The following is a 15,039-nucleotide window of genomic DNA, read 5'->3' on the forward strand; positions in this document are numbered from 1 at the left end:
GGTGGTGTTATTCAAGAACCCCAACACGTTTCAAGCAAGCAACCTTCATTTGATTCTGAAAAGCATACGGATACAGATCAGCATTGTTGATGCTACTTCACGTGTATTATTGACCTTCTGGTGTCACTAGACGGCTGTGATGGTGAGCATCCCGTTTTGTCGCGAGATTATGGCACCAATAAAAGCTTAAGTGCAAAGACCTGTGATATCCTTTCCTGGATCATTCATTCTCCCTTTTCCAGCACCTAGCTCTTCATCCTGTTAGTTCCCTTCCCCCACAGCTGCCATACACCCTGGATGATTCGAGACACTCACAAGAATTACAATAGACATGCTTATGAGTGAACTGTACACTATTGCGTGCTGCTGACACTCGTTCTGGTGGGTGACTGCTAAAGAGGATTTTCTTAAATGTATATGCGTTGTAAGTATCAACCATTGGAGCAGTGTCCTCCTACTTGAATTACCCCAAGACCCTTCACAAACACGCACACACGTTTGGGTCATCTGGCTTGGACGTAAGATAGAGCAAGTCGTGGAACCTCTTTGCTTGTACTTAACAATGACTGTCATGCTGCTTGTTTTTTACCTAATTTGTAAAGAGTGGTTTAAGAAAAAGATGTAGTTAGCTTCGAGTGCCGGAGACTGCCTGAACACGCTTCCCAGCTTGTTGCAGTGTCTCAGTATAAATGAATGTGTACACGTAGTCAGAATTATCAATCACCATAAACAAAAATGCACGATTTTCTGCATGAGTGTTTATTTACTTATTTAGCGCTAGGGACAGGCCTGCAGGCATGGGAGCGCTTAAACAGAAACAAGAACATACACACCCCTTCAAGGAGCCAGAACAGCATAAGATGCTAGGGAAGGTCAACAAAACAGAGCAGTGTTTAGGCCGCACTTGAAGCATTCAAAAGAACGACAGGCTCTCAGATCGGGTGGAAGGGCATTCCAGCATTTTGGGTCAGCATGAGGAAAGGACATCTGAGAAACCATAGTCCATCTAGCTCTAGGCACAGAAGCAAGAAAAGAGTTGTTAGATCTAATTACGTGCAAAGCGGATAGACAGCAACGTCTGTTACATAGCTATACTGGACTTGTGCCATATAAACACCTGTGTAGTAGAGAGTATGCAAAAGGTAATTCGAGAAGCCAGTGCAGGGCTTTCTTGGCCTCAGGGATGTGATCCCTCCTGTGAAGGCCTTGCACTGCCCGCACCGCATCATTCTGCACCGTCTGTAGTCGGGCAATTTCTCCTTTACTACTGCCATACAACGGTCTTAAACAATAGTCTTGTTTGGCTCCCACCATAGCCCTGGCAATGCTGGCCCGATTATTATGGCTCAAAAAGGTCTCAGCTGCACAAGTGGTTTGAGATGATGAGACGTTGATTAGACAAGAATGCTCACATGCGTCATCATATTAAGCTCCTGATCCAGGATGACACCCAGTGTTTTAACCCTCGGAAGTGTGGCAATTGTGCAACCAACCAATTGAACTTCACAACACTCTGGACTGAGCTTTCTTAGTTGGCCCGCCATGACTGTAATGATCAGCTCGGTTTTGATGTCATTGAGGGCTAAACCATTTTCAGCCATCCAATTCTGGATGAGGGAAAATACCAAACTGATAGTTTTGGTGTATCTGATGTGATCACCTGACAGGGGTATAATACACTTAATATCATCAGCGTAATTGGTATAAAGCACCTCGTTAGCATCAATCAAATAAAAAAAGCAGTGTGAAGATGTTAAATAATGTGGGTGACAAGCAGGATCCCTGAGGGACCCCGCATTTCACCAGAAAATCATCAGCCATAATGTCACCCGAGAACACCCTAGCTGAGCGATCTGACAGAAAAGACTCGACCCAGTTGGCCGCTAGAGGCGAGAAAGAGGCATAAATTGACAGAACGAGAATAGTCTGAGCTTGCTGTCCATGTGGACTATCATAGACTTACATAGGCCCCCATTACAACCCTGGCGTTGGACCATGGTGCTGATAGCACCATGGTCCATGCCGGTAACTTACCGACTCCACCATGGCGGAATGGGGAATTACCGCCCCATTCCGAGGTTGGCGGGGCGGTAATTCCCCATGCCGCCATTGCCCTTCCTCATTCCCATTTTTGCCCCATAGGGCTCTATGGAAATGGGGAAGGCGCTAAGTACGGTGCCGCAAATTTCGGCACCGTACTTAGCACCAAGGTCCCTTTGCGGGTTGGATTTTAACGCCTGCAAAAAGCAGGCGTTAAAATCGCCAATCCGCAAAGGGACCTCGCAATCAGGCGTTAAGGGGTTAACGGCGCCGCCACCTTTTGCGGCGCCGTTAACCCCTTAACGCCAGGGTTGTAATGAGGGCCATAGACTCTAGTGCAATTCGTTTTCACCTTGTGTTATATAACCCTCTTCGTCCAGTGAAGTACAACAATGGCTCTCACAACTCGGCTTAGAGGTATTTCAATCATAACGTTGATCGTATACATCCTTTGCTTTTCTTTGGTAACATTGGAAAAGAGCAGGCTTTACTCTAAAGAAAGGTAGATCAGCAGCAGGTTTCGTCAACCAACAAATATGGTGAATCCAAAAATGAAAGGAATCCACAACCAAGCCTGTCTAATAAGAGCACACTTTAATATAAACAATAGCCACCCACCAAGGCAAAGGAAACTAAAGAGACTCAACATATACATAAAGGCAGACTGGTTACCGGAAAATTGAATTGCAGGAGAGAAGTAAAAAATAAGATATTGATTTAAAGAAGAGGAAAACACAAAAGTAACTTTTAAATACCTTTGGCCAAGGTAGAAAATGGGGAACTATTCAGGTGCTATGGCCCCAAGAGATGGAGGGATGATCAGGGTACCTTGGATGCGTGCCCATGACATGTAGTTCACAAGTCCTCTACCTTAATTCTTGTTTGTGGACTTTTTTGGTAGCTTGCCAGCCTCAGGTTGGTCTGCTTAGTGCTTCTCATGGGATCTATCTCCGGTTTGACGAATTCCAGTTGGATTAATGTTACTCTGTTACTATGTGTCCAAAATGATGTCAATGGCTTGACTTTTTCTGTGCACACAGGTGCCATATATGAGTTAGTTTTGACTGTCCCGATTAGTGGATGGATCTTGAAAATCTGTAGGTTTGGTACAGGTGTCAGTTTGGGTCAGGCTCAATGGGTAAGGCAAAAAGAGCCATTGTCTTTGGCCAACATAGGGAATGAAACCCTAAACTAGGCCCAGGAGGGTTTGTCAGGATATCTAGGATGCCTGAGAATGACAACTAGTTCACATGTCCCCTAACTAAATTTTTGTTTGCTGACTTGCTAGCGTCAGTTACCATATTTTCACAAATAATGGGTCTACTTTTTTCACACGCAATGGAGGCTCGATAGTCTTGAGTGATTGCTGGATCATGGAAATAAGTAGGTTTGTTCTGGTTGTCTTGCTTGATGACACTCCATTGTAGGTGTTAGAAAGGATTTTTCTGAACCAGCCAAATGGGAGGGTTCTGAGAGGTCAGCATTGGTGATGAGCAACAGCCTTTAACAATTGGCCTTCCAAAAATATCTCAAGGTACTGTAGGCTGGGCAGTAAGAGAGACTTAAGAGATCAGAGAAGTGGTACGTATCTACAACTGACAACACTTAGAGACAGTCAAGCATTAGAGTTCGACCCAGACGTATAAAATATACTTTTTCATAGGTCCAGACAGATATGTAAGTAAAACTTGAGAATCCAATACACTTCAGCACACACTCATAAACATATATATCTACACAGTACATTATATCACCAGTGGTGGACTACACAACACTTTTCTAGTAATGGCTTTATAAACTATTCATCAATGGCAAAGCAAAACTGTTAAAAGTAAAGTGGGAGAAGAAAAGAGGTAAACTATAATTCAAACTGCCTTACAATTATAAGGCAGTCACCTAACTTGAACAGCCCACCCATGTAAGTAGATCCAATGTTCCACCGAGCCCAGGTCACAGATGAAATATGGGTTGGGAGTTAGGCAGTCTTAAACTTCCCTTGCACAAGTGTTGGCCTCAGCCAACAAGTAAGCAGATGTAGCTTAAAGTACTTTTTTAGGTACAAGATTTTAGAGTCAAAGCAGGATACTCTGATGAATCCTATGGAGTCATTTATCACTGATTCCCTGACAAGGATCAACTCCCATGTCACCAGGGTACGGCAGCCGCTACCTGATCCTGATCCTGGGGGTGGTATGATGAGGGAGGTTCACGTGGAAGGAGAGACTGTTGTTTGGGAAAGGCAGTGACCCCAACAGGAGAGACGCAGTATTCTTCCCTTCATAGAGAAGAGGACTGCATCATTCCTAAAATGTTGAAGGCGTGTTGTCACCATACAAGACCCTCCTGTTGTAAACCCCCAAAACCCCTTTTTGAAAATCACTCTAGACCTAACAACATTCATACCCCATACACACATAACACTCTAACATCTCTTGAATCTAATGATTTTCTGAACAGAACATCTGACCAATATCATGTTGGAAGTCACAGAAAATCTATGAACTCAACTCATAGAAAGCCTCAGATACTGAGACAAGAAAGAGGAAGAAGGATTCAATGCGGATCAAGAGAAACACAAATTTAAACATGCAGACTAGTTGTTTTGGGGAGATCTGAGCAGGGATGTAATGTCACCATATTGCCAGGGGTAGCGGAAGTGACATCAGATGTCTCTTAACCTCTGTCATTTGACCCCACCCCGAAGTGACATCACGGGAAGCGATGGAACAGAACCTTTTACCCCTTGACAAAAAAGGAAGTGGCCTCACATAGCATTGTTTCTAAGTACACTATGAAAAATATGGTTACAATATCACTGTAAAGTGATATACATTTCATACAAGTATGGATCACTATATGTATGGGCACAAAAAAACGTGCTATAACTGCAACTTGTGAAAAGTAAAATACATAGGGCCTCATTACGACCCTGGCGGAGAACCATGGTGCAATTTGCACCATGGTCCATGGCGCAAAGCTGCCAACTCCGCCATGGTGGTTGGCGGACTTACCGCCCCATTCCGACCTTGGCGGGGCGGTAAGTCCCCAATCCCCATTTACCCTTCCCCATTCCCATTTTTGCCCCATAGGGTATAATGGGAGTGGGGAAGGCGTTAATTACGCCACCGTAAATTACGGTGGCGTAATTAACAACAAGTCCCGTAGCGCCATGGATTTTTCCGCCTGCAGAAAGCAGGCTTAAAAATCACCATGGCGCTACGGGAACTCGTAGTCAGGCGGAAAGGGGCGCCATGGTTTACGCCGGCGTAAACCCTTTTCCGCCAGGGTCGTAATGAGGGCCATAGTCTGAAATGGATGCTTATTCTACTCTAAATGCTTTTTGGAGGATTTTGTCTGCATTGTGAAGTTCAGGTTTTTAAGAGCAGACTAAATCAGTGACTTACCCCCTGAAGTGTGCCTGAAATAAACCTTTAATGAGTCTAGCAATTATTGTGTGGGATTCCAGAAAGACAACTAGCTCAAATAGCCACATGGTATTGGCCACAGCCCAGGAGCTTCAATTTGTAAAAAAAAAAAAAGAAAAACATTTTTTTAATTTTTTAAATGACGTCCCTGGATCTGAGTGAGTGGGACATTTAAAAATGTACAAATGGTGTTGGCTTTCAAAAGAGAAGAACCCGAGAAGAAGGAAGCGAAGCCAAAGACGAGAGAAACAGAGCCGAAGCAGACAGCAGTATGAGGAAGGACCGTGCTGGCGAAGCAGGCACTTTCACTCAGCCGCTCGCAAGTGTTACATACTTGTGTGGCACGAAACCAGAAGGGACTCTGCAGGCACCAAGAGAGAACCGCCGAAGAGCCAGCAGCAACAGTGAAGCTACCGGGAGCACGGTTGAGCAGTTGAGCAGCGATCATGCTGGCGGGTGACAGCGGACCTGCCTGGAGAAATGGAACGAGGTCTGCACTGCAAAGGAGGCTATTCCAAAGTGGGAGCTTTACCACAGCAATGTGCCAAAGTTGAGGAACGCTTCAATACACTAGTGAGTCTGCCCAGAGCCATTGAGGGGCCTGGGGCGTACCAAAAGGCACATTAGCAGATAAATATATTTGAATACTGATCCAGAGAAATACAAAGACAGAACTTAAACAAGTCCCCATACATGAGCTGTCAATGTGGGGAACATTGAAAGCAAGTATTACCCCAAGCAAATGAACACAAATAAAGATATAAAATGGCAAAACTTGAAAAGGTTCCTATAAATGACATGTCAGCTTGGGGAAAGTTGGAACAAGTAATACCTCAAGCCAATGAGGTAGAAAGCACAGTGAAATAACACAACTGTGTTAAATTAAAAGACAGTGAACATTTGAAGGCAAGATACCTGGCAGTAGAATACTCCAGGGGATCTGTAAGGCCCAGGAAAGTCCTGGTAAAAGGAACACACCAGACAGTGAACATTTGGAGCTGAGATACCTGGCAGGAGATTACACCAGGGGATCTGTAAGACCCAGAAAGGGATTTGTGGCAGGAGGGTATACTCAGAGATCAAGGATTTCTGGCCAGGGTGTACGCCAGGAGGTCCATTTAAGTGGTAAAAAGAAACATACTTATTTTACAAAGTATATGGTGAAGAAGATTACCAGAGCCACTTTTGCTATTCTAAAAGAACTGTTATTTGAAAGAAGCACTTTTGCCATCTTTAAGGAACTGTTATTTGAAAGAGACACTTTTGCTATCTTTAAGGAACTGTTATTTGAAAGAGACACTCTGCCATCCTACCTAAATATCCAGGGGAAGGGGACCACCCTCTGGATCCAAGAATGTATTCTTCGAGAAAAAACACTTTTTGTTGGATTCATCTATTTTATTTTCAGGAGCGCTTTCTGCCAAACATAAAGAGACATTTGCTTACACCCTGTTATGTGGACGACACGTAGCTCTCCTTCAAGCTTCCCTACTCCACCTCCTCTTCTCTCATTCCTGACTGCCTTTCTGCTATTCAGGCATGGTGCTCTGCTAACTATCTCTGCATTAATGCCAGTAAGGCAGAGATCCTTTTCATTGGGACCCCTGCTCTCGCTTTCCCTCCCACACCTAGGCTACCCTCCATGGGCCACCTCCCCCCCACCCTCCTGTGAGGCAAAACACCTTGGTGTCATCTTTGACTCTTCTCTATCCTTCTCTCCTCACATCACATGCCTTGCCACTTTCAGATGAAGCTCCTCAGAGGCATCCTACCTTTTCTTTTCTGAACTTCCCCCAGAAACTCAATGTCTCCAGAGCTCTGGTCCTCTCCAGGCTGAACGTCTCCAACAGCCTTTTCCTTAATCTGCCTATCTTCTCTCTTCGTCCTCTTCAACTAATCCAGAATAGGACTGCAAGGCTTGTCCTTGGCCTTGAGCTCAGGGACTGCATCCCTCCAGCCCTAAAATCTCTCCACTGGGTCCCGGTAGCTTCAAGGATCAGGTTCAAGACCCTCTGCATCACTCACATGGCTTTCTGGGGCCCAGGACCCTCCCTGCTAGAGACCTTCAGTCCTCTTGCTCTAACTCTCTGTAGTCCTGACGCTTTTCCAAGCAGAAAGTGGGGGCTAGATCTCTCTCCTCCGCAGGTGCCTCCCTCTGTAATGGCCTCCCTTCCCCTCTCAAACTTGAGACGGCTCTCCTTTAGTTCTGGAAGGTTCTCAAGACATTCCTTTTCTCCTCTTGCTTCCCTCTCCCCCTCCCCTGCTAATGTCCCTGTCTGCTTCTTGACTGGCTTCCTGGTTAATTCAGAGTCTTCAGGAACCAGGCCCCCCATTACAGTCTACCCCGGCACTATTTCTCGCCAGACCCCCCCCCAACCTGCACTTGCTCTTCCGGGCCTCTGCACCCTGCACCCTACGCACTTGCCTGGCTGGGCCTGCACCCTTGTGGCCCTTCCAGCCTCTTACGTTGCACTTAGCTTGTGGACCTCCATTCCCTTGCACTCTCTGTTTTCCCCTGGCTCTGTCCATCTGGTCTACACTTGCACTACTTTTCGCACGAGCCCTGCCGACCTGACCTCCACTCCCCCCTCCCATCCCTCTACCCTCGACTTCTCTCACTGCACTTGCACGTTCCAAATGGCACAAGGCCTAGTAGGATTGTTTTTGTTTGGTCCTCCATTTCCCTGCACCATCTTGTCTGACGTAGGTGTCGGGTTTAGGTTTGGATAGGTGGTGGTTCTGATCTCCAGTACAAAGGCATTTCCATCAGACTTGCAGCAGAATGGATCAGTTGACCTAGGATAGTGACCACTTTGATTGGCAGGACCTGCCAGATAAAGTGAAGAGACAAATGAAACCCTGTTCAGGAGTCAGCAGGCTCAGCTTGATGCATTAGCTTAAAACAGGCTCCAGGCAGGTTCCTCTTCAGAATAGAGAGCAGCTGATGCAGGTATCAATGTTACAGGCGGTAAGCTGAGGATCCGCCAAGTCCCAATTTCCAAATTGAGACAATGGGCCTCATTACGACATTGGCGGTAACCCGCCGGTAGCACCGGCGGGTTACTGCCAAACTCGGAACACTGTTTCTGCCACCTAATATTACGGTGCCACCGGTAGCAGAAAGTGTAAGTCCCCATTCCTGGACTCCATGGGAATGGGGACATGGGAGCACCGGCACCATTGCTTATGGTGCCAGTGCTTGCATCAAAAAAATACCTGCAGCGACCGGTGCTCCTGGCAGGTCAGGCCTGGCGGGAGCAATGACCCCTGAAGACATACTAGTAGTCTGGTGGTCTGCAAAGGGAGCCGGTATGTTGCTACCAACACCCTTATTTCCGGACCGCTAGGCTCATAATGAGGCCCAATATCTGTTGCAGTAGGGAGGCCTTACCAGTGAATGCTCATTCTATAGGATAGTCCTGGGTCACATATGAAGCTGACCCGTAGCAGGCAGGAAGAAATGATGCAGCACACAGTACTAGATGTTCCCTCTAGATCAGGGGAGGAAGACTTGGATGAAGATGTTCTCTGGCCCATAGGTTAGAAAACATAGAATCACCAGTGATTGGCTTTTCCAATGCTGGATGCTTTGGCTGCAGTCCTCTGTGTCTTCCATTCAGTCATCTCATCTTCAGTTCTAGGCTCGTGTGAGTGACCTCCAGAATGCCCCGACATTCTCTTCTCTTATCCAAAGTCAAGCTGGGCGTAACCTAAGCCCTTCAATCAGAAGGATCTGCTCAACTGAAACTGGCAGCAGTTTCCCATCCAAGGACAGCCAGATACCCCACATCTGCCAATAAGCAGACATCTCCAAAGAAAAATGTTCATTGGTACCAGACAGTCCCATTCCCAGCATTAACAAGTTCCCATTACACAAAGCCCTGACAGTGAGTCCTGAGCAGGATGCTGCAAAAATGCATGCCCCTACTTGGAAGTTTCTGGCTTGAGTGGGCAGGAAGATGGCCAAAGGGTCAGATGGCCAAGGAGCGGGTCGTAAACCACAAATGGGTCCCTTTTTAGCACATTGCACTAAAAATGGCATTATTTATTTATTTATATTTATTTATTTATTTATCACTGTGAAAAAGACGATGCTTGATAGTGAACTGGGAAAAAGTTTCAAAACAAGGTCCAGTACCATCAGCCTGCCCTAAGCATGTCAAACAAAGCATACAAATGTTGATGCACAAAAGAAAAAGGGGCACACACTGTCCCTATTCAAATGCACTTAAGTTGGTGCATGTTACTATATGAAAACACAGGAAACTATGGATTGGAAAAACTGTCTCTCTACACTGGCAGCCTTTCAGACTACCATTGACCTCAAAATAAGTTAGATGAGCAGGTGGGTGGAGCTAAAAAGGCTTTACTCATGATAAACGTCTGCAAGTATTCCAGGGCTTTGACAAATATAGGACCGATCAATAGGGCAATGCCTAAGTGCAGGTCCAGCATGCTGTTGTGAACCAGTTTTTCTAATCAAAGTGGGACAGTTTTGGGGCCAAATTCGATTGATGAGTTCCTTCACTGTGCAGCGTGTAGTATTGATCAGTATAACGAAACAAATAGGCTATTACAAATAAGATTACTTGCCATTTGCGCCTGTGGCACACTTTTTCATTGGTGCCCGAGACAATTTAATGCTCCAGTCCGAACCTGGCTGGTGGTCCCTTCGAAATTAATGGTGGGGCAACTGTTACGCTCACCTGGTATCCACAGGGGCGCCACACAATACTGGATGGAGGTCTAAGCGCTAAATCGGACCCTTCTCTGCTTGGTTATGTGCCAGACGTTGGGTAGCGCCTATAACAGGAGAATGGAGGGTTAAGATACTGGTTCTGTGATGGGTGGACTCCCACCTCCCTCTTGTCCAAATCCCCTCACTTGGGGTTATTGCTCACCTTAGGTTTTTGTGCGTTGAACTCTCCGTCCTGCGTCTCTGTGCACTGGCACGTGGTTGGTGCGGGCGTTCCGTGGACCTATTTGCTTCACTGCTCTGTGTGCCCTTATGTCGGGTCCAGACCAGATGTGACTTTGATTCTGCTTGCTGTCGAGTTATAATGGGGGTCATTCCGAGGTTGGAGGTAAGGAATTACCGGTACCGGTAAGGGTGCCGATGCCGGTAATCCCTTACCTCTGTATTCCGAGGTCCCTTTGCGGGTCCTTCCTTACCTCCTGCTTTTAGCAGGAGTAAAGTACGGGACCCGCAAAGGTACTTCGGAGGTAATTACGGTACCGTAATTTACGGTGCCGTAATTACCTCCTTCCCCATTCCCTTTGAGCCCTATGGGGCAGAAATGGGAGTGGGGAAGGGCAAAAGGTGAATGGGGAATTACCGGTCCCTCCAACCCTGGAATGGACCAGTAATTACTCCATTCACCATGCCGGATTTGGGACGGTTTCGGAGGCAACCATGGAGCTAATTACTCCATGGTTAGCTCCAAACCCGGAATGAGGCCAAATGTCTTTTCCGTCTTTATTCTGTCTCTTTCTTTCCCTCTGTTGTCTCGCTGTTCCCTAACAATGTCTCTTTTTGTTTTCACAGGGATGGTTGCGATTTCGGAGTTGCTGTGCCGATGGCGAAGACCACAGTGAGTTATTGATGCGGACCGCTGCGCTGTTTATTGGTGTTAATTGCTAACCTGTGTTCTCTTCTCTTCTTTGTAAAGGTTGCAGTGATGTTCCGGAGTGATGAGCGATCTAAGCGCTGCTTGCCCAGGTAAGTGCTTTGTTAATGCTGACCTTGTTCCTTCTCCTTGCAGGTTGCGGCGAACCCAGAGATGGGCGAGGTAAGAGAAGGGCAGGGTGCTGCCAGGACTTGCTGCTTGCCCAGGTAAGAATTGTTATTAATGCTGTCCTTGTTTCTTTACCTTTGCAGGTGTCAGCGAACTCCTGAGATGGGCGAGGTAAGCAAAGCACAGGATGGATTCAAGGCCGTTTACTTCACAGGTAAGTGTTCTTGCTTGCTAATGCTGTTCTTGTTCTTCCAGGTTATTAATGGAATCCGGATCTAGGGCTTCAGGATCGGGCCGCCGCAGAAGCAGATGAGCAGGAGCTTGACACAGTGAGCGTTACACTGCAGGAGTGCAGAATAACGCGAAGCGTGTTCTGCTGTTTGGGTGTGGTTTAAATAGCCCATGTAAAGTAGTTCCAGGCCAAGTAGTTCCAGGTCCAGCCACACCCGAAACACTAGACCGCATGGCTTGGTTCTAAAGAACTGAGCTGTGTAATAGGCCTCCATATTTGATTAAGGTCCAAAACTGGTATTGCTTTATTCCTGATAATGAGCCTGGCGCCAAAGGAGCCTGGACTGACTCCATGTATGTTTCTGATGGAGTTTTAAGGCCCTTGGGCCAGTGTGAAGGGCTTTAGCCCCACTGCTGCCAGGGGGCTGTTATACCTGAAGGGGTCAGGGGCATGGATCGTGACAGCAACTGCAGAAATAAATATTTCCCTGACATCTGGTTGTTGACAGTGGAGGTATCTATGAAGCAAAAGTTTCACTCCTGGTCATCAACTAGATTGGCTTGCTTTCAGAGAGCCAATCTATTTTCCCCTTATTGGGGTCCCAGACCCATGTGTGCTGTTCCTCAAGAGTTACCCCATGAACCCTGATACAAGTAGGAAAACGGTTAGCCTGTTATCTGAGTTTACAGATCATACCAGGTGAAACCACATAAGCAAAGATGTTTTTTGAAACTTTTGGGAACATTTTAAAGAACGCACACAGAGGTTTTCTGCCAAATATATGAAAAAACTATTTTGAGACCAAACACTGCTCCTCCTGAAAGACTGCTATGAATCTGTCCAGGTAAAGCAAACATTTGCTTATGGGACATGAAAGGAGAATGATTTCGGACCCACCTCTCATAAAGCCTTGCTCCCCAAATTGTGTCCATTTTTTTTAACCTTTTTGAAGATTCATCACACAGCATCAGAGTTAAGCCACGCAAACATTGTTTTCCTGCAAAATGTCAAACATATCCATCCGTGCAGAACTGCTATGTTTACACCCCATAGGCTGGGGGCCCCTCCTAGGTAGAAACAATTATCATCACTTTAAATAGCTCATAGAATTTGTCTGAATGTGAAACTCTTTGGCAGACCTAACTTTCTTAGAGAACCCAATCAGTTAGATCTCCTAAAATTCTTAAACTCCCCGGTGGTTTTATCTAGAAGATGGAACTGTTTCACACCAATAGCAAGCAATCTCAAACCTGCCCAATAGGCCAATGGGACAATTGCCAAAGTGCGGGATCAACAGGCCAGATTGGTCTTGTTTTGCGGATAATTGTCAGCAGGTTTGAACACGATGCCACAATATTATTCACCAACCTCACTGCTGCATAGTGCTTTAAAAGCACCATTTGACAAATTCTCATCAAATTGCCATGCACTATGCTCCAAAAACTACTCATACAGTTTATTTCCATATGTTTGTATTTATTTGAATGTATTAAGCACTTTTTTAAGTACTGTTCACATTTGAATCTAGCTGAATTTTACTTACTGCTCATACGTGAATATAGCTGCATTTTTAGGTACTGTTTGTTATTTGAATATAGCGACTTGCTTTTGATGCTAAGCACACACACAGAACCCAGCCACTAGGCGTCCCCTCAACCATCTTAAGCCCTCGGTATGCATCGTCCACCATGACCTGCAGCGTGCAGATTAGAGCTGCACATTGGCGTTCCAGAAACCAGACCCCTGCCCCTCTCTGCCACTCTAACCCCCCTATAACCATGCCCTTCTTCTCTCCTAGCACCCCCAGATTTCCTACATTTACACCTCTCATGTCCCTCCACCACACCCTGCCCAACACTTCACCTCAACCCTACACCCTCCTCCCCTTTTCCCTCACTCACATTTCCCTTCACTAAGCATAGCTCGGGCCGTCCTGGCTGAAACATCCAGTTCAACAGCTCCTCCTACACTCACACACACACCATCGGTTCCCAGACACTTCCCTAAACCCAAAGGCCACATCCACCGAAGGGCATCACAGCCTCTATCCTTGCCTCTGCTCCTACCTACACCCCACAACCCCACTTGTGTATACCATACTTTCCTCCCCTCCAAATCCCAACTCTGTCCAATCTCTCTTTGCCTCCTGTCGAACAGATAACAAATCAGCCTTTTCTCAACCCACCTCTCTCACTATCAAACTCCTCCCCTCCCCTTTTCCTGCCTCCTCTGACTGCCATTCACCTGCCTCCCCAGCTCCCCCTTCTCTCCCACCTCCTTCTAAACCTATCCATGCTCACCCAGCCACCTCCTCTCAGACAGGCCTCCTACCCCCGCCCCACCTAAGAAGCTGTCCCTCTTGTGCGCTCGTCTACATCAACGCTAGACCTCCCTCTGAACCCCTTTTGCCTACCATCACCCCACTTCCCTCCCCCAACTTGCACTCCTCGTCCCACCCTGCCCCCACATTGGTAGTGCAACTAGATGTTTGCAGCTCCGGAACCCTTTCCCTTCCCCCGGTACTCCCACTCCTCCTGTCACTCCAAGTTCTACCCTCCCTCACAAACCCTACCTGCTCTCCAGCATCCTCATCAACGTCAGATCTGTCACTAAAAACAAACACATCATTTTAGACTTTATCTCTGATGAAAACTCTGACATCCTCTTCATCACTGAAACCTGGCTCTCTGAAGACTTTGACAACAAGACCCCCGCACCCCCACCCCGGCTACTCCCTGATCGTATACAATAGATCCAGCAGAGATGGAGGAATAGCCATCCTCTACAAACAACACAATACAGTCTTACAGTCTTTCGAAACAACCCTGCAACCCCACTGCAAATCTCTACTAGTGAAATTCCAACTCACCCCTTGCTTCACCCTTAGTTTCTTGCTCTTTTACAGACCTCCTGGCCTCCTGGGTACAATAGAAACTTTGCAAATTCCATTAGTGACTCCCTATAGGTTTTCTTGATATCATACTCATTCCTCATCATGTTAGGAGATTTCAACATCTGGTTTGATATCCCCTCTAACCCTCTGACCCTTCCGAGCATTGATAACATGGAAGCTCTCAACATAACCCAACTGATATCACACCCCACTCACATAAGAGGACCCAACCTTGATGCTTTATTCAGTTTGACTTTATTTCCCCTCTGTCTCACCGTCCACTAATTTGGACAGATCACTCCGACTTTCTTCTTTTCTCTCATGACCTCCTCCACCTCCCCACATCTCACCCCCATCCTTCTCTCCTTCGTAGCTCTTTGGAAGAAGGTCATTGTAAACCCTGACCTGGCCGATTCCCTTCTATGCTCCCTCCCAAGCCTCACCCTCCATGAAGGATCAACGTCTATTGACCTTTTTGACAGATGGCTCTCCAATGACCTCATCCCTCTCACACAGTGCTTTAAGTGGGCCGAGGCCAGTCGGGAGTCTCCAAAAAGTGGGGCTGAGCTAGTACCCTGCCTGGGACCCCACAGCCCCATCACGCAATGGTGGGACACATTATCCTACCACGGCTGTAGCTGTGACGGGAGATGAGCCTGCCATTTTAAAGTCAAGCAAGCTGTGACTGACAAAAGTGCCAGCCACAGCATTGCT

The 15,039-nt window shown here is 46.7% G+C and overlaps 1 protein-coding gene across 3 annotated transcripts in view; it reads right to left on the minus strand.

Moving 5' to 3' along the window:
• The window catches only part of LOC138449676 (sialic acid-binding Ig-like lectin 13), a 496,560-nt gene that overhangs the window by 169,713 nt on the left and 311,808 nt on the right, over positions 1–15,039 (minus strand). The gene's annotated exons all lie outside the window — the stretch shown is intronic.

The sequence above is a fragment of the Ambystoma mexicanum genome, chromosome 1p, assembly GCF_040938575.1.
Source record: "Ambystoma mexicanum isolate Mex_15411 chromosome 1p, UKY_AmexF1_1, whole genome shotgun sequence".
NCBI lineage: Eukaryota > Metazoa > Chordata > Amphibia > Caudata > Ambystomatidae > Ambystoma > Ambystoma mexicanum.